This window comes from Mastomys coucha, unplaced genomic scaffold (assembly GCF_008632895.1).
Source record: "Mastomys coucha isolate ucsf_1 unplaced genomic scaffold, UCSF_Mcou_1 pScaffold8, whole genome shotgun sequence".
NCBI lineage: Eukaryota > Metazoa > Chordata > Mammalia > Rodentia > Muridae > Mastomys > Mastomys coucha.
The window spans coordinates 66,834,127-66,857,466 of record NW_022196914.1 but is presented as its reverse complement, the minus strand read 5'-3'; the positions used below and the strand labels follow the sequence as shown (position 1 = coordinate 66,857,466).

At 39.1% G+C, this 23,340-nt stretch overlaps 1 pseudogene; it reads right to left on the bottom strand.

The window, feature by feature from the left end:
- Positions 1-10,803: 10,803 nt before the first annotated feature.
- Positions 10,804-11,650, bottom strand: LOC116083499 (annotated as a pseudogene).
- Positions 11,651-23,340: the final 11,690 nt, after the last annotated feature.

The window sequence follows — 23,340 nt, the reverse complement described above, 5'->3', positions numbered from 1 at the left end:
GACCAGCATCTATTTGCTTGTGTTTGCAGTGGGTCTCCTCTGTATGTTGGCACCTCATATCCCTGTCTTTATCTCAACTATATAAAGGTGTATGTCATTGCACCTAGGGCTACTTATCTAATTCAGAGAGGTCCTCAGAACCTTTAATAGTATCATTTGCCACACAAAGAAATATTATTTTCCGTATAAGACAACTATCACAGGCTCTAGGGATAGGGATGTAGATCTACATTTCTCCTCTGGGACTACCATTTAGCTCATCATAGTCAGATATTTAAAAACTTGAATATATTCTTTTCTAAAGCTTTTCCTTTGCTATATATTTTGTAAAGAAAAAAGTGGAATAAAAGATGCAACTATTGAGTCAAGGTTTTAGTTAAATCAATCTCTAAATAACTATCTCATCAAAATGATTTATGGTGGCTGTAACTTTGGTGTATCAATTGCTAGTCCTACTGAGAAATAGACTGATTGTACCACTTTGGTTATGTGATTAAAGAATGCATTTGAATCAACTCTGTTTCTTTCTGCTGAGCACCTATGCACACAGAAAGGAAGCAGCAGATAAATGGGAGTGAACTTGGCAGTGTCTGTATTTTTCCATCTAATCTAGGATTTGTGAAGTGTAGTCAAACAACTTATGAAAGAAAAAGTCTGCTTTTACCTTGTCCTTTCTTGTCAATCAACAACACAAAAAATGTATAAAAATAGAATGTAGCTTCTAGGCTTTGGAGAGGATAAAAAAAATTATCTGTGGCATTATTAGGGCTGTTGGTTATTTCCTCTGTCACATCATGTGTTTCTTGTGAAATTTCCCCATGTTGCTTCCTGGGCTCGTAAAAGTGGTCACATTGCTGTCCTTGTGTGGACCCTTCCAGAAGGAAATCGTCCATTTGGATAGTGAAGTTTATCAGGGCTTTCCCCTCCAGTCGTCCAACCCTGACCTTGACCATTCATTAGAAAGGTGGAGTTATTTGAAGTGTTTGTTGGTAACATCCTATTATGTGGATGTTTAAAAATGTGTCACTGTTTCCTACGAAAAGCACTGTCCTCATGACTATATCTCTTCACGGAGTTGATTTTAGGTTAAAGACAGCTTTGTTTATCCTGTATTCTATGAGGTGTTTCATGGTATCCATAATAATGAAGCCCTCCTTTTTTTGCCCAGTTATCACCTTGAGGGTGCGGATGGCTGTGGTGATTATATGAAGGAGGAATGCATGGAGAGATTGGGGAGCTCCTGTGGGCTTTACAGCAGGCTGAGGAGCTCATTGCTTATTCCCACCTCCACAGTAGTTGCTAGATCTGCTACAGGGGGCTAGGTCCACATCCCAAACCACCTTCCTTTCTGTGTAGCCATAAAGCAGCTTTCCGTGGAGCCATTTGGGATGGATTAGACAGAAGCTAATCTACTTCTCACAGTGACAGGTGGAAAAGATTGTATTTGAACAAACAGCAGAGACTTCAAGCTTCCAAAGTAGGTCCCCTGAGAGGGCAGATGGTCTCCGCATTTAGATAAACAACTGCATACCCTCTATCCCATCTTCAGACTTCAATGGACCTTTTTCAAACCTAGGTGACGATGACATTATGTATGACCCAGTATTTTTATTTTTGCTTCTTTTCTCCAGCAGAGTTGAATAACATGGCTGTGTGCCTACACTTTGAAAGGGCCTTTCTTATCGGAAGATGATATTGCAATTATCATCACTGCTCAGCTTTTTTTTTTTCTTTTTTTTTGTATTTCCCAGACACATTTCTTGTTTTTCTCTTTGAAACCATTTTCTGTATCTTTATTTATGTTCATATTTTTTTCTAAAGCTTTTCCTTGCCTGTAAATGCTTACAAAGGTCTAGCAACTGAAGCACCTGTCACATCCCAACCTGATAGCTCCTTGTTAGTACAGAAACTTTGTATTTGACCTTGCTGCTTTCACTCTTCGCTTAAATCGGATATTGAAGAGAATAGCTGGCTTCTTAGGATAAATAAGAAGCTTTTGTCCCAAGCTTACTAGGCTCTGAGGAGCCCCAATATATTTTTTTAACGATTTGGAGTGTGCTCGTGAGAGTGTTTCTCAGTAAGATTGGCATGTATGTCGGTGAGCCGAGTAAAGCATATTGCTCTCCACAGTGTAGGTGACCTCACCCAGTCTGCTGAAGGACTAGATAAAAACAAACACCAGCCGAACAAACAGTCCTCGCTCTTTACCTGACCATTGTTAGGCTGAAATGTCTATCTTCCTTTCCCTTTGGATGCAGAGTTGGACTGGATAAGAACTTTACTACTGACTCATCTGAGTCTCTCTCTCATGAACCACAGAGCAGGGAACTCCACAGTTTCTAGGATTACAAGGGACAGTTCATTATGAGTATGTTTCCCCCTACCCCACCCTTATTCACATACACACACAGAAACACACACACGTGGCATCAGTCAGAGACATACGTTGTGTCTGAAAGTATAAGCTTCCGAAGACTTTTTGAGTCATCCCAATAGTACACAGAGATCAAGGTTAAGGAATTTCTTTTGGCCAAAGATAATATTTGAACAGAAAAGACTCACATGTTGGAACAATAAAACCCCACAAGTATATATAACAGTTGAAGTATATCATATTGGCATTCTTTCTGAGCTACCAAAGCACAATTCACTGGCCATAAGTAAAGGGAGAGTCAACTCTCCAATAGACCATATTCACACATTTATATTTCCTCTTTCACACTCCTGTGTGTTAAGCCATGCATCACAAATAACATATTTGTAACTTGGTAAGTTGAGGACAATACTTGTTGCTGCAGAGGAAAATGTGCCCCACACATATATGTGGGGGTAGCTCCTTAACAGATCTAAAAAAAGACCTTCAAAATCTGAACTGTCATCATATGATATCTGTAGGATTCAAGGGAGAGGAGCCTGCTCTGGAGTAATGCTGTTGGGAAGAGGGGACACTTCTTCTTTTGGGTAATTAATAAATCTCATAGGGTAAGCTGTGCATGGTTAAAATCACAACAATCACAGAAGTATCTGTTGTTCACTTATCTAGAAAAGAAGGAAGCTTGATACTGAAGCCTGCAGTGTGACCTTATTTTTGCCTTCAGACTGGACAATATTAAAATGACATTGTTTTCATTTTATTTTCTCAAAATCTCAAGGTGAATTGATGTTCTGTAGATTGTTTGTGTCTAATGAGAGGACTCTGCAGCCTGGGTGCGAATGCTCATATGGATTCCAGATGCTGGGAGATGGCATATTTTAGAGGTTATATAGAAAGGATTTTTCTTTCTTGTCTATTTTGTTTTGTTTTTAAAATATAAGAATAGCAGAAGATAAAAGCAGAAGAAATGAAAAATTTGGGTACTTTCATTTTAAAACTTACTAAAATAGTGGATGTGGTAAATGTAAATGCTGAAGTCAGGGATCATCATGTGTTGAAGGGATACTTCCTTAGGGATTGCTGAGACTGACCTCGCCATGCATCCAATCATACTCAAGGAGGGACAGACAATCATTATATATGTCTCTGTGTGGATCATAGCACCACCTTGTCACTATTACTTTTCTTTAAATTTATTTTATTTAATTTTAAATATGTATCTCATTGAAATAAATATCTTTCATACAATGTACTTTGATCACATTTTACTCTCCTCATCTCTTCTTGGATTTTCTCATCTCTCTTCATCGATCCCATGCCCTTTCTTTCTCTCTCTTTAGAAAACAAAAAGGCAAACAGACAGACATAAATACCAAGCAAAACAGAAGAAAACAAAGAAACACACACACACACACACACACACACACACAAAAAGCACAAAGTCAGAAACCATAACATACTTGCAAAAGAATATTACGACAATGAATTCTCAAACAAAGCAGTATTTTACAAAATTTCTACAGAAATACCAATGAGGTAATTTTGTGTTGGCCATATACTGCTGGGCATGGGGCCTACTTTTAAGTGTAGCTTGTACACACAGTGAGATGTGGGAAAAACTAAATTCTCCTTTTGCCAATAGGCGTCAATTGGAGATAGCTTCTTGGCTTGGGATGGGACCCTATGTCCACGTCCCCTTCTCAGTATTTGGACTCTGTCTGGCTTGAACCTGTACAGGAACTGTGCATGATGCCATAGCCTCTGTGAATTCATATGTGTGAAATCAGTATTCTTGCTAAAATATTTGAATTTTAATAGTGAATGCTCTACCAGTCTATAGGAAAATTAAAGCATAACAATCATAAATAACATCATGACTATATAATCAGCCATATTTATAATCTTTTGCAGCTAAATGATGTAAACCAACATATACACTGTGGGAATTTTGTTGATATTTTGATTTAAACATACCATGCTAAACTTCTCTTTCTTTTTTCTTCTATTTTCTTTTCTTTTCTCTTCCTTTCTTTTCTTTTCTTTGCTTTTCCTTTCCTTTCTTCTTCTTCTTCTTCTTCTTCTTCTTCTTCTTCTTCTTCTTCTTCTTCTTCTTCTTCTTCTTCTTCTTCTTCTTTTTCTTCTTTCTCTTTGTCTTTTTTTTTGAGATATAGAAGGAGGGAATAGAATTAGATGACTTTAAGGGTTGATTATAAATTGTGTTGGTTGTGAATTGGTACAATGGATGTTTTCAAACATTCTTACCTGTTAAGAGAATTCTTGGAGAACATGCTGGGGAATGTAGGGAGAGGTACTTCCAGACAAGGCATCCAGGGGCAGCCTTGGATCAGCTACCCATGGATGCTGAGGTACAGGGCACAGATGGAGCCAGGCTCTAAGGTGGGCGCACCCTGGGCACAGAGCATTGGGCAGCCTCAAAGACTTTCCCATAAGCAAGGTTGCATCAATGTACATCAATCTGGATATGCCTCTGATCAAAGAGATCATCAATACTTCCAAGACCATCAGCCTTCCAGTTATCCCAGTACACGCAGACCAGAATGTAGACTAAGCAAGCTTTGGGAATGGCAAAATTGAGTAAACCCTCTTGGGGGAGATCTTGGAGCATATTGAGGAAATGTATCCTCTGTATGATGGTTTTATTCTTGTTAATCTGTCCCTAGAATAGATCTGATATCTGAGACTAGAGTCCTAAGGGTTAAACCCAGGTTTTGTGAATGTTACAGATTCTAGTTGCCTATTGGAACTATTGGAACTACATATACTGGATTTCTAGAAGTTAAGACAGCTATGTAAATTTCATATTTCATCAATATTACTTGTATTAATTTGTGTTTTATTTATATACTATCTCTATCTATCTATATCTATATCTATATCTATATCTATATCTATATCTATATCTATATCTATCATCTTTCTACCTGTCTATCATCTATGTATCAATCTATCAATAATTTAACTGTATATTTGTTTGTTACTAAAGGATTTAAGGTCTATATTCAGAAATGTATTGGTTGACAATTTCATTATTCTGCAAACACCAAAAGGTTCTACTTACAGAATAGTAGCACATGTATTGCAATACTGGCCAGTAACATGTGTGGGACAATGATTGGATATAAATGTATACAACAGTTGTTGACCATGCTATTGTTATAAAGTACATTACTGTATTATTTGGTATTAAACAAATTATCTCATTCTAAGATGAAATTGTAACACTTAGCAGCTAAAATTACAATGAATCTTGATATATGTTTTATGGAAAAAAGAGATGAATTCTTAAGTATGTAGAAATAGGATTATGTGATGTTTGGTAATAGAATCAGGAAAAAGAATAAAGATTGGTACTAAAACTGCAGAATGTCAGTAATACTGAAGGCTGGGGGAATGAACCCATGCTGGCTCTCCTTTCAGCTTAAGGTGTGCTCGAGAAGCTCTTTTGTCACTTCATGTGGTTGATTATCCTCTTGTCTCCCCAGCAGGTAGAGCACCATTGGCTATTATTTGATATTAAAATGGGAAACAGAGTTATTGGCTTTCCTTCCTAAATTCTGTCAGAATTAGGTTCCTTTTCTGAAAATTCATTTTACAATTCCAGATATTGTTTCCATTCAATCTTGACTTCATACAACCTTTGTAAATTAAGAGGTTCTTGAAATGATAAAAATTCCCAGTTGTTAAAAATATAAGATGATCTATCCCTTTCTGTACTGATTTCCACAAAGTTATATGTTTATCAAAATAAAGGGCTATTTATTAAAATAACTGATAACATTGTATCATGGACTAAGGTTAATTCTTATATGCTAGCTGCTATTCTTAGTATTTTAAGAATAAGATGATAATTAGGTGATCATTAATATTACTTTAGAAATTTCTACAGAATTAAATGTTTTGTTCCATTTCCCACTGAGAAACAAATGTGTTACAAAAGTTCAAATTTTAAAGCCTCCTGTGGAGCTGGGGTAATAGTCTTTGTCTAAAAATGGATGAAGACTGAAAGCTAAACCCTAAGCAAGCCTTAGCGCTCTCTCTCTCTCTCTCTCTCTCTCTCTCTCTCTCTCTCTCTCTCTCTCTCTCTTGAGCTGTTTTCAGCCTTTGTCTTGTTCCCAGGGATAGAGGTCACTAACTTTGTTGTCCGTTTCTCTGCACTAAATGCATATCTGTCTTCTCTTTTACTTATGCCACAGATTCACACTTTAAAGAGTCTCACTGATTCACAGAACCTCGTTGTGTGAAATACTGTGTGTATATGCTCTTATCAAAGGAGGTTCCTAGAGAATTCTGGTATAGAATGCATATAGAACACACAAGTGCTCTGTGCTGACTTGCTATTTTGTGGGATGTCTCTTTGAATTTTTCTGAAAATCTTTATAAAGTAGACTGAACATTTATGTGATTCCCCAAGCTTGCTTCTATGACAAGATTTTTATTTACTTGTCAATCAAAATTTTAATACATTTCACATTATGACTTGAAGAGGATCCATAATACCTTTTAGATTCTTTTATTTAAAAGTGATGTTGACAACAGCAAATGGGAGATTACTCACCCCTCGTAAGGACAGATAAGTACCACTGCCACTGATAGGGTCTTTAAATATTTCCACTAATTTATAGAGATATCCTTCTGTCTTCCATTCCTTCCATATATAGACTAACCCTATATTTCAGGAGGTTCTGGAAAAAAAATCAAACAAGGCTACTTGCTCCCAGTTAGGTAATGATACAGAAACAAATAGAGGAACAATCAATTCTCTCCACCTCTGAATCAAGGAATGAGTAGATTTTACAAAGAGGAGAAAAGCAAGGTGGGGCTTAATATGAGTCTTAAATGAGAAGAAAACATAGCGTAGACTAGGCAGTGAAAGTGATGACCAAAACTTCCGAGATGTGCAACTGCTATGTACATGTGATGACTTCAAGTAGCTCCTTCTTGCTAGAATGTGTGTTTACAGGTGTGAGCACACATGCATGTACAATGTGTCACAGAGGGCAAAATAGAGATGATAATGTTAAAGAATATTTAATAAATAATTATGGTAATATGTACAAACATGGGATAAGAGATATTTCCCTTTGTCTATTAGGAAAAAATAGAACCTCATTCTGGAGATGATAGAGAAATTTGAGGGTGTTGGCTTCTTAATCTTGCGTTGTCTATGCCATGAGCTTTCACCAACAGCTGAAACACTCATATAAAAAAAGCCGAGATTATCTTCAGAGATTTCACAGGTTTCAAAGTCATAAGGAGTATTTGTATGTTTACAATCACATTTCTCTGTTATGAGGATGAGTGTGTGTTTTGTCTTTTTTTATCCCCTGGATTTAAAAAAATAACATTTAAAACTTTTTTGAGATTATAATATAGTTCTATCATTCCTCCATTCCCTTCCCCTTTCAACCTTCTCCCATTTACCTCCTTGTTCTCTTTCAAATTAATGGCCTCTTCATTGTTATTTTGTATGCATGTATGTAAGTACGTAAGTATGTATGTATGTAACTGTATGTTTGCATAATGTTACTTGTATACATATGTTTTCAGGGTACCTCTCTGGTATTGAATAATCAATTGGTGTGTTCTTTCCTGGGTAAGACTATTTCTCTCTGAGTATTCTGTAGTTAATTGTAATTCTTTGTCTGGGGTTGAGGATTCATGACCTTTCTGCCTTCCACGTTGGGATGTCTATTGCTGTCATCTTTGTTCAGGTCATGTTTAGGCAGATGTGCTGGTAAGACTTCATGGGTGTAACTTCTGACATTTCTAGGTAACAAAATCTTTGGCTCTTAGAATGTTTTCTGCATTCCCTTCTGAAAATCCCTAAGCATGTTCAGGACCTGCGATCTAGATATATCAGTTGGAAATGGGTTCTGCATTTTAATTGGATATAGTTTTTTATAATGGTCTCTGTCCATTGCAAAAAATGTTTCCTTGATGAGGAGTGAGAACTACACTTACCTGTGAATATAAAAATAATATTTAGAATGTAGTTAGAAATTTTGCTGTTTTAATCAAGTGGGGTTGTTAGGTTATCTTCCAAGATCTGTGATTTCACTAGCCTTAGGTAGTTGGCAGGTTTCCAGTACCATGCATTTTGATTTTATTGGGACATTGCATTCAGCTCTTCCTAACTAGGCTCTGAGATACAGACACTTTGATATACACTGTCCTTCAAGCTGGTAAATCCTGAGCCTGTGCCTTCCTGGTGAAATCAGATTATGCAGCATCTTTACCAAATGTTTCGGAATTTATGGCTGCTGTACACTATTACCAGCAGTGGCTAAAACTACTTTTGTTGAGCATTCAGGTTCTGGGATTCAACCAGGATCTGTGGCCTCAATTGGAATGATCCCAGTGTCTAAAGACAGGAACAAGAGGACTGGCAGGGCATCCTACCCTTTGGCAGTCTCAGGATTTCTCCATATGCTTACTTGTGATTTCACTAGAATTTTGTATAGCATGAAATTTTTTTTAGAACAAAACAGGTGTATTTCTATTGGACTACTTGGTACAGAAGACAGTGTGGCATGGATGGATAGTATATATGACAAATAATACAAATATATTTTATTTGAAATAAACAAAAATGCTTACATAGCTTTCATTTATAAACAAACTCCTGCTTGACTGTAACAAAATTGAAACAAAACGCCCTCTTTTTTAACTTGTTTTAGGGGGCAGTAGGAAGACACTACTTAAAAAAAAACAACAACTGACCTTCCCCTAAGGCCTGGTCATAGAAGTGTAAACAATGTGAATGAATCCACTGTTACCAGTTGTCATAGGTCATATCACACTACCTGTGTGTTCTGAGATCACACATATATACCTGAAATATACCTGGGAAGGCAGCTATATCACAGTTACATGAGTTCTATGCAGGTTGGATGATGGAGAAGGATTAACGTGGAATGAATTTTACATCCTGTTTAGAAGGAAGCACTAGCATTCTCTGAAGTACCAGGTTATGACGACAGACAGATGCTGCCTGGGAGCCCTTGGTTCATTCCAGCTTTGTGAGGGACACAGCTGCTTATTCATCTGCTTTCGCATCAATCCTGCCAGAGAGCATAAAGCAAAGAAACCTATTATTCCTTCAATGTCTGTGTTTTCAAGGTTTATAGTCTACTACATCCACAATGTGTCAGCAGTTCTCAACTATGAAAGATCAATACTAATAGGCAAACCTCTTCTAAGAATGCCAACATCTGTTGAGGCGTTCCTGCAGGATTGCCATTTACGCGAAAAGTGGACCCAGGATGTGTGGACTCCTTCCCCCAACCTTGTTGCTTGGGAGTGACTTGGTTCTTAAGCAGCCCCGACAGGTTGCAAGCTGGAGTTGAGCACCTGCTGTGTGGAGGAGTCCTGACTGCTGCTCCTTAGATCATAGACTTAGCTAGTCTCATACTTATGTTAAAGGTTTACCGGATCTTCCTTTCAAGATCTCCTTCTGGTCTGGTGTTAATGGATTTTCTCCTGTTTATGTTATGGGCAAGTGTCGAATTCCTCTGGGTCTGATTCCCAAGCCTAACTATAAATACTGAGTGAATTACAGTAAAGCTCTCTTATCACTTCTACCTGGCTTCTGTGTCTTTCCTTACTAACTGCTTGCTCCCACAGATAATTGTTCGTCCCAGTCCTAGAGCACCCACCGGGAGACAACAAGGATGGATAAGAATGAAAACTTGGTATGGCCAGACTTGGTCAGACTGGATCAAGACTTCTAGACTCTGACCCTGTGTTTTAATTTTTCAACACACTTAAACATAGTAGAACTTTGGGAAAAAGTCTCAGTGTGACAATTCTTATAAAAAAAGCTTCAGGACTGGCTACATCTAAATGTCCTTGGAAAGTATTAAAGTGCCTGTAACCTTTACAATAAAAATGAACTCTATGGACTGACAAAGAGAACTTAGGGCTAGGGCCTAAAGAGGAAGGATATGTAATAGGTACCCCAAAAGCCCCAATCCAAATGTCTGAAAACTACAATTGTGAGATGCTATAAATGATCAAAGCAGTTGGACAGAGAAGGGGTGTGCTGTCCATTTAGCTCTTGGTAATGTAGCCTCTTTAGCTATTGAGGATCACTAAAAGCCATAGGACATTTTCTAAACAGTAAAATGACTTCAGGATATATCTCTTCAACATTAAATGTAGCAGAATTTAAAAAAAAGATTTTCAAGTAGATATAGTGATAACAGAAAATTACAAAGCAGGAACACACACACAAAAGAATCAAGACAATGCTGTAGGTTTAACAGTATTCTATGAGGCTAGAAGATCTGTTAACTTTGTTAACTAGCAAAATATCTCTCTTGTTTGTTTTTAAATCACTTATTTATCATATGACCACACCTTGTTGAATCCTTTTCTTTCCATGTACTGGAGACTCCTACAGACAAGCTTTAAGCATTCTGTATTTCTTTGCCAATCTTGTAACTGAGTATCTTGTTCCAGTCCATTTTGGTGAGGGTAACTGGAAGCTGCTGGAGGAAGGCCTTGAACATGGTGTCTGACATAGTTTGATAATTTTCACTAATTGCTGTCTGATACTCATTTTCTGCACTCTATGATTTTAATAAACTCCTTGGCAGTTTGGACTTCATTTAGAAATAGTTACTGAGTCCTACATGTATTTATGACTAACCAACTGAATATTTCCATCTTCATAATAATGAGCCTGAATCTTGAACACTCTAGCCACCTGGGCTGGTGTGATGGTGAACTTACACTCTGATCTCCAGTGACCATTCCAGAAGTTTTTGGGTTGAAACTAGTGGCTTTCAATACATGCAATAATGGTCTGTTGCCCATCTATAGTTTTAGCATAAACAGTACAGAAACCATTGGAATAATGATCTTTCACATAGGGACTTAGAGCACTGTCACATGATTCCCTCCAAGACTTTAAGCCTCCATCCACATCCTCTGGCTGTTTGGTCACTTGCTTCTTTTTGTAAATTATTAAACTTAAAGGAAATTTTGTTTCTTGGATCTAAAAATCTGCTGTTACCAAGGTCACCATGCTCTGTAATTAAGACCTGGTCATCAAAGCCTTCTTTACTGGTGTGAACTGATCCATGTTATACTGGGCAAATGCGTGTGCTGCCCCTACCCTGAGAAGATTGTCATTATTAAGCACTAACCGGAAACCATTGAATACTTCATTAAACTCCCTGGGGATGTATGGGTGATGAATTTAGCTGCTATGTGTACCTTCTCATCTGACACCCGAGCCTCAAAGTCAGCCATCTTGGCTGCTCTGGCCCAGCCTGGCCTAGCATGAATTGTTATGTGTTTTTGTTTTTCTTTTTGTAACACATCTTGGCAAGTTTTACAGTGTTATTCTGTAATATTCACTTGGTATTTCAGGGTCAGACTCTCTTTGATTTTGTTTCATGTCATCAGAGAGGTAGCCCCATCACAAAAGAACACACATGGTATGTACTCACTGATAAGTGGATATTAGGAAAAAAGCTCGGAACATCCACAATATAACTCACAGACCATATGAAGCTCAAGAAGAAGGAAGACCAAAGTGTGGATGCTTCCTTCAGTCCTACTTAGAAGGGGGAACAAAATAATCATGGAAGTAGAGGAAGAGGTAGGGGAAAAGGGGGACAAGATCAGGTGTGGGAGGCAATGGGAGAAGTATGGAGGGGCAGGAAATTGAACAGGGGTGTGTAGTAGTGGGGGATGGGGAACTAGAGGTAGCCACTAGAAAGTCCCAGATGCCAGGAAAGCAAGAGGCTCCCAGGACCCAACCGGGATGGCATTAGCTGAAATACCCAACAAAGGGGAGAGAGAACTTGTAGAGACCATATCCAGAGATATCCAGAGGTTATGGCCCCCAGTTGAGTGATGAGGCCACCTACCCATCTCAGAAATATTAACCCAGAATTGCTCCTGTCTAATGGAAACACAGGGACAAAGAGTGGAACAGAGATGGAAGGAAAGGCCATCCAGAGACTGCCCCACCTAGGGATCCATCCCATCTGCAGATACCAAATCCAGATACTATTGTTGATGCCAAGAACTGCTTGTTGACAGGAGCCTGGTATAGCTGTCTCCTGAGAGGCTTTTCCAGAGCCTGACCAATACAGATGTGGATGCATGAAGTCAAACATCGGACTGAGCATGGGGAGGAGTTGGGGAAGGACTGAAGGAGCTGAAGGGGTTTGGAACCCCATAGGAAGAACAACAATATCAACCAACCAGACCTCCCTAGAGCTACCAGGGGCTACACTACCAACCAAAGAGTACGCATGGAGGGAGCCAAGGCTCCAGGTGCGTATGTAGCAGAGGATTGCCTTATCTGACATCTATGGAAGGGGAGGCCCTTGGTCCTGTGGAGACTTGATGCCCCAGTGTAAGGGAATGCTAGGGCAGTGAGGCAGGAGTGGGTGAGTGGGTAGGGGTGCACTGTTATAGAAGCAGGGGTGGAGGAGGGATTAGATACGACATTTGTGGAGGGGAAACTGGAAAGGGGGATAACATTTGAAATGTAAATAAATAAAATAAGGAATAAAAAAGATTGAAAGTTTAAATGGACAGTTAGAGGAAGCCCCTCTGTAGAAGACACTGGAGCAGAGTTGGACTAGGCAAGGCTGTAAGCCATATAGATATATGTGAGGGAAAGACTACAGGTGATGGAAGAGTAAGCACATGGAAAGGACGGTATGCCTTTTCCACAAGGAATTCTATAAAAGCAGTACTCCACTGTTGGCATACTGCTTTCTCTTACTTTCTTGGATATTAAGGCCTCATTTCTCATGTAGCCATCACATTCTCACTTTTTTCTTTTGCCTCACAAGAATATCCTCCTAATGCCAATTCTCTCAGACAGTTAATACCCAATCTTTCAAGAATCAACCCAGTGATTAGGTTCACAAAATGTCAAAATTAGAAATCTTCCTAAATCCCTTTGATTAGGTTAACACTTCTGTAGCATTCATAAATTGTTCTATGCTGAAGTTTACTTTTGTTGAGCATATATTATATGGGTAGACAGGCCCTTTCTCCATTGCTTACCACAATTTATCTATGCAAAGCTTGCTTGATGCCTAGAGTATGGTAGTACTTAGTTCCTGTACTCATTCTGTATTTGCATCCAAAAATTATAATATAATTAATTGTTCCTGTTCTCATACACAGACACATACAGATTCACATGCAGAGAGATAATTCTTTCTTTCATTCTCTCACACACTGACACAGAAACAGAGATGCAAGCAGTCTGTGCATGCAGAGAGAAAGAGAGAGAGAGAGAGAGAGAGAGAGAGAGAGAGAGGGAGAGAGAGAGAGAAAGACTTATACTGTAGTCTGTAGTGCAGGATGAAATTTTTTTCTCTTACCACAGATTGACTTATACTTCTTTCTTAATACAGAGTTTGCAAGAGGGCTAAGAATAAGTTGATACATCTGGAAATCCTCCCAAATGTCTGCAGATTTTTCTTTCTATTGGCAAGACTACCTCATGTTTATATTACACGGAATTGTTCAGTGGCAAGCCAATTGGTCTAGATAGGGTGTCACATGTTTCCTGTCCTTGGGGGCAGTGTTTATTAATTCTTCCTATCCTCCCCTCTGCAAATGCCAGCACTTAAGTCATAAGCCCTGAAGAGTGTAAGCTGCTTCAGTGAGGTGGGAGATGCTGACTCGCTGGCAGTGAAATGCCATTTCAATTCCTTGCTACATTTTTTGAAGAATATTTGTAGAAGTGACTTTTCAGCACAGAGGTGAGAAGGCAAGCGGAAGTGCTTGAGTGGTGGAATGCAATTTATTAGTAGCAAATATTTCATAGCTTACCCGCCAGCTGAGAAACACATGCAGCAAAGTGTGCATAACAGCTATGGAGAGGAAAGGAAGATGTAATGAGGCCAACAGCATTTGGTGGAAAAGAAAACATATTTCAGTTACCTATATTTTAGCTTTAATTATTGTCAATGCAACAAATGTATCTTATTAAATAGTACTGTACCTTTTTTTCTGGGACAAGCAAGTGAAATATTTGAGGACATGACTTTTGTCCTGAAAAAAACAATCTCTCTAGAAGTCTGTGTGGACATTTTTAATTAACACCTTGACACCTGCCAGGAATAAATCCTTTTGTGGAGTTAAGCTAGAAGCAAGAGTCCCTCTTTTGCTATTCCAGAGAGTTGGAATGTGGCAGCAGTGCCCGACTTTAGAAAAATCATGAAATGGGCAGAGACTGTCATTCTATTGCTATGAAGAGACAACATGACTATAGCAACTCTTATAAAGGAAAACATTTAATTGAGACTTGCTTACAGATTCAGAGATTTAGTCCATTATCATCATGTCAAAGAGCATGGCAGCACTCAAATAGACATGGTGCTGGAGAAGTAGGAGTTCTAAGTAGATATACAAGCAGCATGGAGAGAGAGAGAGAGAAAGAGAGAGAGAGAGAGACAGAGAGAGAGAGAGACAGAGACAGAGACACAGAGACAGAGACAGAGAGACAGAGACAGAGACACAGAGAGAGACAGAGACAGAGACAGACAGAGACAGACAGAGACAGAGACAGAGACAGAGAGACAGAGACAGAGAGAGACAGAGAGAGAGACAGAGAGAGAGACAGAAAGAGACACACAGAGAGAGAGACAGAGAGAGACAGAGAGAAAGCACGCCACTGGGCCTGGCTTAAGATACCCCAAAGCCTTCTCCCTCCAACACACTTCCTCCAACAAGGCCATATCTACTCCAATAAGACCACACCTCTTAATCCCCTTCAAGTAGTTTCATTCCCTAATGACCAAGCATTCAAATATATTAGTCTATGGGGCCATTTCTACTCAAACCATCACACTTGGCAAACAGGCCTCTTCCTGATGATTTTGTGTTTCCTAAACTTTTCCCATGGTTGAAGATATTAAATCATGTTTTTGATTTTGTGATACAAGCCTTCACCATTATAAGGGATTTAGGAACATCATGGATCATTAATATAGGGTCATTTTTGGAATAATGGGTCCTCTTAACAGCCAAGAAATCCTATTACACAGGCATGATTTGGCATAAATTAAGGTCCAAGGGCTATTAATCTCTCACTTTTCCAAGTTTCTCTTGCACCATGTACTTAACCGCTTATTTCTCCAAATATTGTCTAACCTCTTCTCGCTAATGCTCACACCAGCCTTCATCTTCCAGTGAGAACCAGTATCAGGAAAACTTGGGAATAGTGAAGGTGTGTATGTGTGTGTGTGTGTGTGTGTGTGTGTGTGTATGTGTTCATCAAAATTATTTTGGTTGTTAGTAAGTAAAGCTGATAACTTAAAAGTACTTTTCAAAAGGACTTTATTAAATTATTTAGATAAAATGTCCAAAGGATGCTATAGCAGAAGGCACAGATGAAGGCTTCAGGATTTTGAAATATAGGGTCAGATGTCTCTGTGCTGTGTGCTGGGCTATGCAGACCATCATCCTCTCACACAGCATCCTTTTTCAGGATAGGAGAGATTCCTCCTCTCCACACAGCTTGCAAATCCAAATGGAACTTGTATATTTTGATTAGCCAGCTTCACGTGTCTACTGATTCAGTAGAGCTGAGAGGATCTGATTGCCTTAAACATGGGGTAGCATGGAAAGTCTGAGGCAAATCATGGTGGTGATCTGCACCCAGCTGCCCTTATCACACACTGTGGATGTTATGCTCTGTGGGAGTACTTTTCACTGATTTGGCTCTTTCTGCATTCCTGCTCCTCACCACAAGACTGTTTTATTTTTCCCAGCAGCCTGACTCTGATTCCTCCAAGGATAGAGCAAGAATAAGCAGGTGTTTCAGAAGAGTAATTTTCAGCTAACTAGAAGAGAGAACTTCTAGTAGTCCTTTGTAAAAGAAATAAAAAGTGAGCTATGTTGGAAACTGTGGCTTCCAAATCACTGGCTTTTAAACAAGTGTTTGATGTCCTATGTGCAGAAAGTAGTTTAGAGAAAATTTGCTTAGTAGGTAGGAGGTGGGAGTGGGTGGGTGAGCACTCTCATAGAAGCAGGGGGAGGGAGGATAGGATACAGGGTTTCTGGAGGGAAAACGAGGGAAAGTGGATAACATTCGAAATGTAAATAAAGAAAATATCTAACAACAACAACAAAATAGTGCCTGCTAGACCACCACAAGGGGTTCCGAGATTATCAGAGCACATGGTAAAGGTTGGATTTTTACAGAAAATAGCTTTTCTTTTTCTTTTTCTGGTTAAAACCCCATTCGTTCTGTCTGTTACCTTAAAACAGAGGCAGTTAATTAGCATATCTATCAGAGGCACCAACAGTCTTCCCCACAATTTCCTCAACAGGAGAGAGGAAGGGAAGAAGAGGGAGAGGTTAGGGAGAGAGGGAGGGAGGAGAGAGAGGGAGGAAGAGAGAGAGGGAGGGAGGGAGAGAGAAAGGAGAGACATGGAGAGAGGGAGGGAGGAAGAGAGGGAGGGAGGAAGAGTGAGAGGAAGGAAGGAAGAGAGGGAGAGAGGAAGAGAGGGAGGGAGGGAGGGAGGAAGAGAGAGAGAGGAAGGAAGGAAGAGAGAGAGGGAGGGAGGGGGGAGGATAACACTGATCAGTCTGTGCGCAGGGGTAGGGGAGAAAAGAAGGAATCATACATTACCAAGGTGGAGAAAGATGATTGGCTCTAGCGCATCAAAGCACTAAGTTACACCTGGAACTGAGAGCTGAGTCCTTCTTTCTTTACAGTTAGGAACCAATAAAATTAATTAAATCCTCAGCATCCTTCTTGTCTCCAAGAACAGCAGCTCTGGATGACAGGAAACTGTCTTGTTTATGATTTGGAAATGACATGGAAAGTACAAGTTTTGATATTGAAATACTTAAGCTTTCTTATTTGGTCAAGGATGGAAATACAGAAAATTTCATGTTGAAATTTCTTCCCATGATCCTCTGCACAGGATACTAATCATTGCAATACATACATTTTGTACCACTTGCTTTTCACTTGCATTTTTAATACTGATTTCATCTGTGTGTTGCAAATTAAATGAAACAGCCACTTTTAAAATGGTTGTGGGATTTTTTTTTGACAACTTGCTTATCTGTCCAGTGTGTTACCAATTAACACCTATTCTTTGTTTTATGTGATTCACAGTCTTTTTCAGAGTAGAATAAGATGTTGAAACATAAGAAGTATGCTCACTGAATAATTCAACTTGATGGTAAAGGTAAATAGGTCATTGAAAAAAAAATCCTTCAATTTTCACTCTACCTTTTTAAGGAGATAGAATTTAAACATTGTGTGTGTGTATGTGTGTGTGTGTGTGTGTGTGTGTGTTTGTGTGTGTTTAAGGAGGCCAGAGGTTGGTATCAAGGGTCTTCCTCTGTCATTCTCCTTCCTATGTTCTTAGGCAGGGTCTCTTACTGAATCCAGATCTCTTTTATTTGTCTAAATGAGTGGTCACTGAGTGTCACTTTCCTGTCTTTCATTTCCAGTGCTGGCATTATAGGAGGCACCACCACACCAGGCTTTTAATATGGGCTATGTATCTAAACTCAGGACCTCAGGCTTTTTCAACAAGTACTTTATTGACTGAGCCATTTCTCCCATCCCCCTCTTATGCATTTTGAAAGTATATATTTTTAATATTTATGTAGATTTTAAACCCAGCTGATAAGAAGGTAAATCAAAGGGTCATGTCAATTTGATATGCCATAAAAATCCAACAACCACTAACCAGAAAGTTAAAAGTCAAAATTACTTTACAGTAACTGTGTAATATGATTTAAAACAGAATTATTTTAAGAAAGGTATGATATAACCTTTACAGATATGTGAATTTGTAACCTGAAATTTCCCGAGTCACAATGTTTTCTTGCTAATGTCTGAGGCTTTTTGAATCTGTTAACTCTCTCTTTCCCTTGCCTACATAAATTCTGTGAATGTTGCTGGGGTGGTTTAGTTTTTAGGAACAGGTCCAGTCAGTGGCTCGGGTGTGGCATCTACTTTTCATTTTTTTTCATTCTTGGTTCTTCTCGTCATTTCTGTTCAGGTGTCCAGCTGAATGAATCCACAGTGGGTCCTTGTCACTCGGACATCACCGTCACCTACAGCTCATGGTTGATGTACCAAGCAGGGCCACCCTGCTCAGAAATGCAATGCCTAAGAAGTTCCATATTGAAGAACAGTGTTTCTAGAGCCATGCCCTCTACTTAGACATGGGGAATATGGTGCCGGTGTCATCAGACTTTGCCTCCAGTAACTATGGATTATTAATGAAAATGACTGTTAGCTTTTCTGTCCAGCTGGTGCCCCATGCCTAGCCCACCACAGAGCCCCATGCCCAGCCCACCACAGAGCCCCATGCCCAGCCCACCACAGAGCCCCATGCCCAGCCCACCCACAGAGGCCTCTGGCCCAGGTCACATGAAGGTCATTTCTTCTTCAGGCTGTTCACCCTGAAGTCTTCCTCACAGATCCTTGTTTTGTCTATGACTTCCTATACTAAGTTTATTTAATTCAGGATGAATAGCAGAAAGCTCATGGCTTACCTATTCTTTTGGTACTGAAGGTATAAGGAAAATTATTTATATCTGTGGGCTCTGGGGTTACAAAAACGTGGCTGATTTTTGATAGGATTTTATTGTTTGTGAGAAGTATGAAAAGTTGTAAGTGACAATACTCCTTTATTCATTAATTCTGAATTAATATTAATTAATTACTGGATAAATAGTAACCAAAGTTTTAATTTTGAATCAACAAAGTTCAGATTCATGAGGTTTACCTTGTTTAATTCATTTGAGAAGGAGTGGGAATATGTTAAAGTTTTGTGTCATTGCTTGTGGTTGCTCAGTGCCCTTTCTGTTCAATGTGATGCAAATCTGAAGTGTACAAAGTATTCAGAGGCCATGAAAGAAAGAAGTGAGGCCCCATCTCTAGAGGAGTCAAACTGTGTTCTACTCTGCTTCTCTATTTCACATCTGCTGGACAACTTAACCTTCTCACTTCAGTGTGTGAATGTGAGAATAATATTAGTATTTATTTATTAATTTATTTTAATGAGTACACTGTAGCTATCTTCAGACATCTCACTACAGATGGTTGTGAGCTACTGTGTGGTTCCCGGGAATTGAAGTCATGACCTCTGGAAGAGCGGTCAGTACTTTCAACCACTGAGCCATCTCTCCAGCCTGAGAATAATATTAATAATACCTGCTCATGTGGTGTATCAGTACCCAGTTAATGCTACTCAAATGATCCAGGTGGCAGTAGAGGATTCCTTGCTACCTGCTCCCAATATTCTGGGTTACCGAATGAAAGGCACACATACTCTACCTTTATATTTTGATATGCCTAAAATAGCCCAATGGTTGGCTCACTTCCTAACCCCCCAATAGCTAATCCACTCCCCCTCTGATATTCCCACTTTATTGCTTATTATTAAAATCTATACTCCATCTTTGCTGCCTTAGACCCAGACATGCAACCCTCTCTGGCCCTCAATGATCCTCGGACTCCTACGTGTCTGACCTGCACCTCTCAGACTTGGTGTCTCTCCTCTCCTTCTCCTAGCATGGTGGCTCTCTGTATTAGTCTATCCTTTTCCTCTGTCCCTTGCCTGGGAATCCTAAAAGTCCTGCCTCTCTCTGCCCAGCCATTGGCTGCCAACAACTTGATTTACCAATCAAAACCAACAGGGGGCAGGGTTCCCTCTGTGTCTTTTGTGGATTCTCTTTGGGGGACCCAAATTAACATAATACAAGCAGCATTAGACCAAACCCACAACAATATGGTTCCTATGGGGACTGAATGAATCTAAAACACATACAGATGTACAGAGCTTCACACAGCACCTGGCCAGAAAAAACTCTTGCTGTTCACAACTATTGTTAATATATACCAGTCTATTCATTTTATATAATAACAAATAGAAAAAAATAAAATGAATAAAACAATTGAATAAAATAAAAAATAAAAATCAATCAATCAATCAATAAATAAAAACAAACCCCTGATAACAAACCCCCGATAAGCAATGAGATGGTTCAGAGGTGCAATATTCAAACATGACCCTGCATCAGGATTATGTGATGAGCTGTCCCTATTTTAACTTGTAGGAATTCACATACATTTCTGATCCAGTATATTCTAGCGATGTACTATGAGAGTCTGTATTTCTTACAACTTCTTGGTGAATTCTGATGTTTCTGGTCATAGGGACACTTTGTAAGGCTTTCTCTAGCAGCCAAAAGCACACGAGTGGACTGAGGCAGGCAGGTTGTGAATCTCTGGGTCTATGCCAACTATAGCATTCAGAACAGGTGTCTGTCATTGGAGACAAGAGTCATATGTGCCTGGAAGAGGAGAAAGGTAAGCTCAGCTCATAGGTACCACACCCTGGGAAAAGATGTTACATTCTGATAGTTACCATAGGCAACAGGCAGCTGAGAAAGTAGGCTAGACACATCAGTGTCTGGCTTTAATACAAAACCTGGCAAATATCACATTTCTTTTCAGTTAAGTTTTCCTCTCTTCACATGTCCTCCCCCTTCCCCCAAACAGGTTACAATTAAATGTAGTAGTTTCTCTTCCCCACCTTGGATTAGTAGAATATTATTAATGGCTTCTTAGAGATGGTCATAATTTAAATTCAAGGAAATGAATTATTGAGGGAAATTTAATCTAATTTATTTTAATTTAGACTTGATTTAGTTCCTAAATCTCTTCTTAAATATCCCTTTCTGCCTCCAACTCTTCCCTCTATCACTTCATGCACCTTAGAGAATTCCTGTATGCAACAGAAGTATTTCCTGAGTGTGGGGTAGGGCCAACTCTGCAGAAGTTCTAAGGTCAGTTTGTACCTGGTATTCCTTACACATGCCATGATAGAGAGAGCTTATATAACTCTGAAACAATTCTCAGGATAGAAGCATAGAGCAGAAATATCACCACATCTTGGGATATCAATATTAATGTTGCAAGGTTGAAAAGAAGAAAGGCTTGCTGGGATTTCTAAAGTGAATAAATATTTGAGGCAGACTGGAAATATGTTTATGCCAGTCCAAGTGTCACTGATACAAATGATCTCGTACACATGAGAAATGCATTTAGATCAATAGATAGCATATTTACATAGATGCTTCTAAACCTACTGGCAATATATTTGATGAATATCTTTTAATATGAAACAGCTTTAGCTATCTGCTCTGGGTAGTACAAAGCCCCTCTGCTCATTTTTCCTTCTTCCCTTTCATATCAGATCTCTCTAAAGTCACAGAGACAGATCTACCAGAGAAAACAACAAGCTGAGATCTGGAGCTATTTGTTTAATTTGATGACACTAATACAGAGAAATGGCTCTCCAACCCTGTGTTAGTGAAATAGCATTTTGTTTTGTAGTGCTAATCCACAATGATGGAACTAACTCCACCATTCATCTGTCTATCCATCATCAGCATGAAAGTGCATCTCCAGACTTTCGTGTTTCTGAAACTCTTCTGGTAGTACTGTTAGTTAGTAAGATTTTGTGGTAGAAAGTCTATGTATTCATTAGAAACCATGACTCTATTTACATTTTTAAGGACAGTAATAAAAAAGTATTTTGTTTATGTTGCTTTTGTCATTTCAGAGGTTTTTTTTCCCGTATAATTAGGGATTGGAAAGCTTGGTAAGATAAAGGTTTTTCAGTGATCTTGAAATGGCATTTGTGTTGCTGGTATTATTAAGTAACATAGAAGCCACGAAATGCCAAATGCTTAGTGTCTCCTTAACATCCTTGAAATAACGTTGAAAACTCAAGAGGCTCCTTCTAAGTAAATCTGAAAGAGTGTAATGTACCATTGAGCTGGAGTTCCAGAACTTGAACTGTGCAGGCTTATGGATATCTGTGAAATGTATCCTGAGGCTTACTGGTAGGTTTAGGACATAGTTCCTAAACTATGTCCTGATATATCATGGTGGGTTTTCTCTAGCTTTGTAGAAAACAGGGCTAAATAACCTCTCTGTCCATCTGTTAGGGAAATAGGCATCAAATCATCATCGGTGGTCCTTTATAGGCCTGTTAATTTATTTATTATGATTTGTGTTCAGCAACTAATACTAGAGACAGACCTGATTTCAATATGTCCAGAGCCTCTCTCTACCTTAATAAGATTTCTTCTCATACTTTTTTCTCCCGTGGATTATTTGAGTGAACAGAGACTTTGTCTCCTCATCTACTTACTTATCTAATAAATAAGGGTATATTTAAAAAGTGCTTTATCTGCTTTCAGAATTAGTTGTTAAGAATCTATAGAATAATTGTTTTGAACACTTTGCAAAGCATAAAACATACCCATAGCATAGTGTGCTTTGAAATACCAGGCTGTTGATAAAGGTAGGTAGGGGCTGAGCATGGAGCCAACCGTAGCAAGCAGAGGACTGACAGGCAGTGCTGCTTTGTGGGTTTCCATGGAAACATTGATTTTGTTTACATTCCTGGATATGGGGAGCTGGATCTAAGCCAACAAGTTGCTATAGCTGATTTTACAAATAAGGATTTATATATACTTTATGCAGACTAAGATTATGAAGGCCAAACCTCAAGACATGGAAATACATGTACTTTTCATTCATCAAAAGTTTTAAAAGAATAAACTTCAACAGAAGACAAAATAGAGGAATGTAGAAGACTGAAGTTAATAAATGTGTGTGTGTGTATTTTATTTATTTATATTTCAAATGTTATTCCCCTTCCTGGCTTCCCCTTTGCAAACCCCATGTTCCATCCCTCTACCCCTTCCTCTGTGAGTGTGCTCCCCAACCCATTCCCCTACTCCCACCTTCCTGCCCTGGCATTCTCCTACACTGGAGCATCGAATACCCTCAGGCTCAAGGGCCACCCCTTCCACTGATGTCCAACAAGGTCATCCTTTGCCACATTATGTGGCCAGAGTCATGGGTCTCTGCATGTGTACTCTTTGGATAGTGGTCCAGTCCCCAGGAGCTC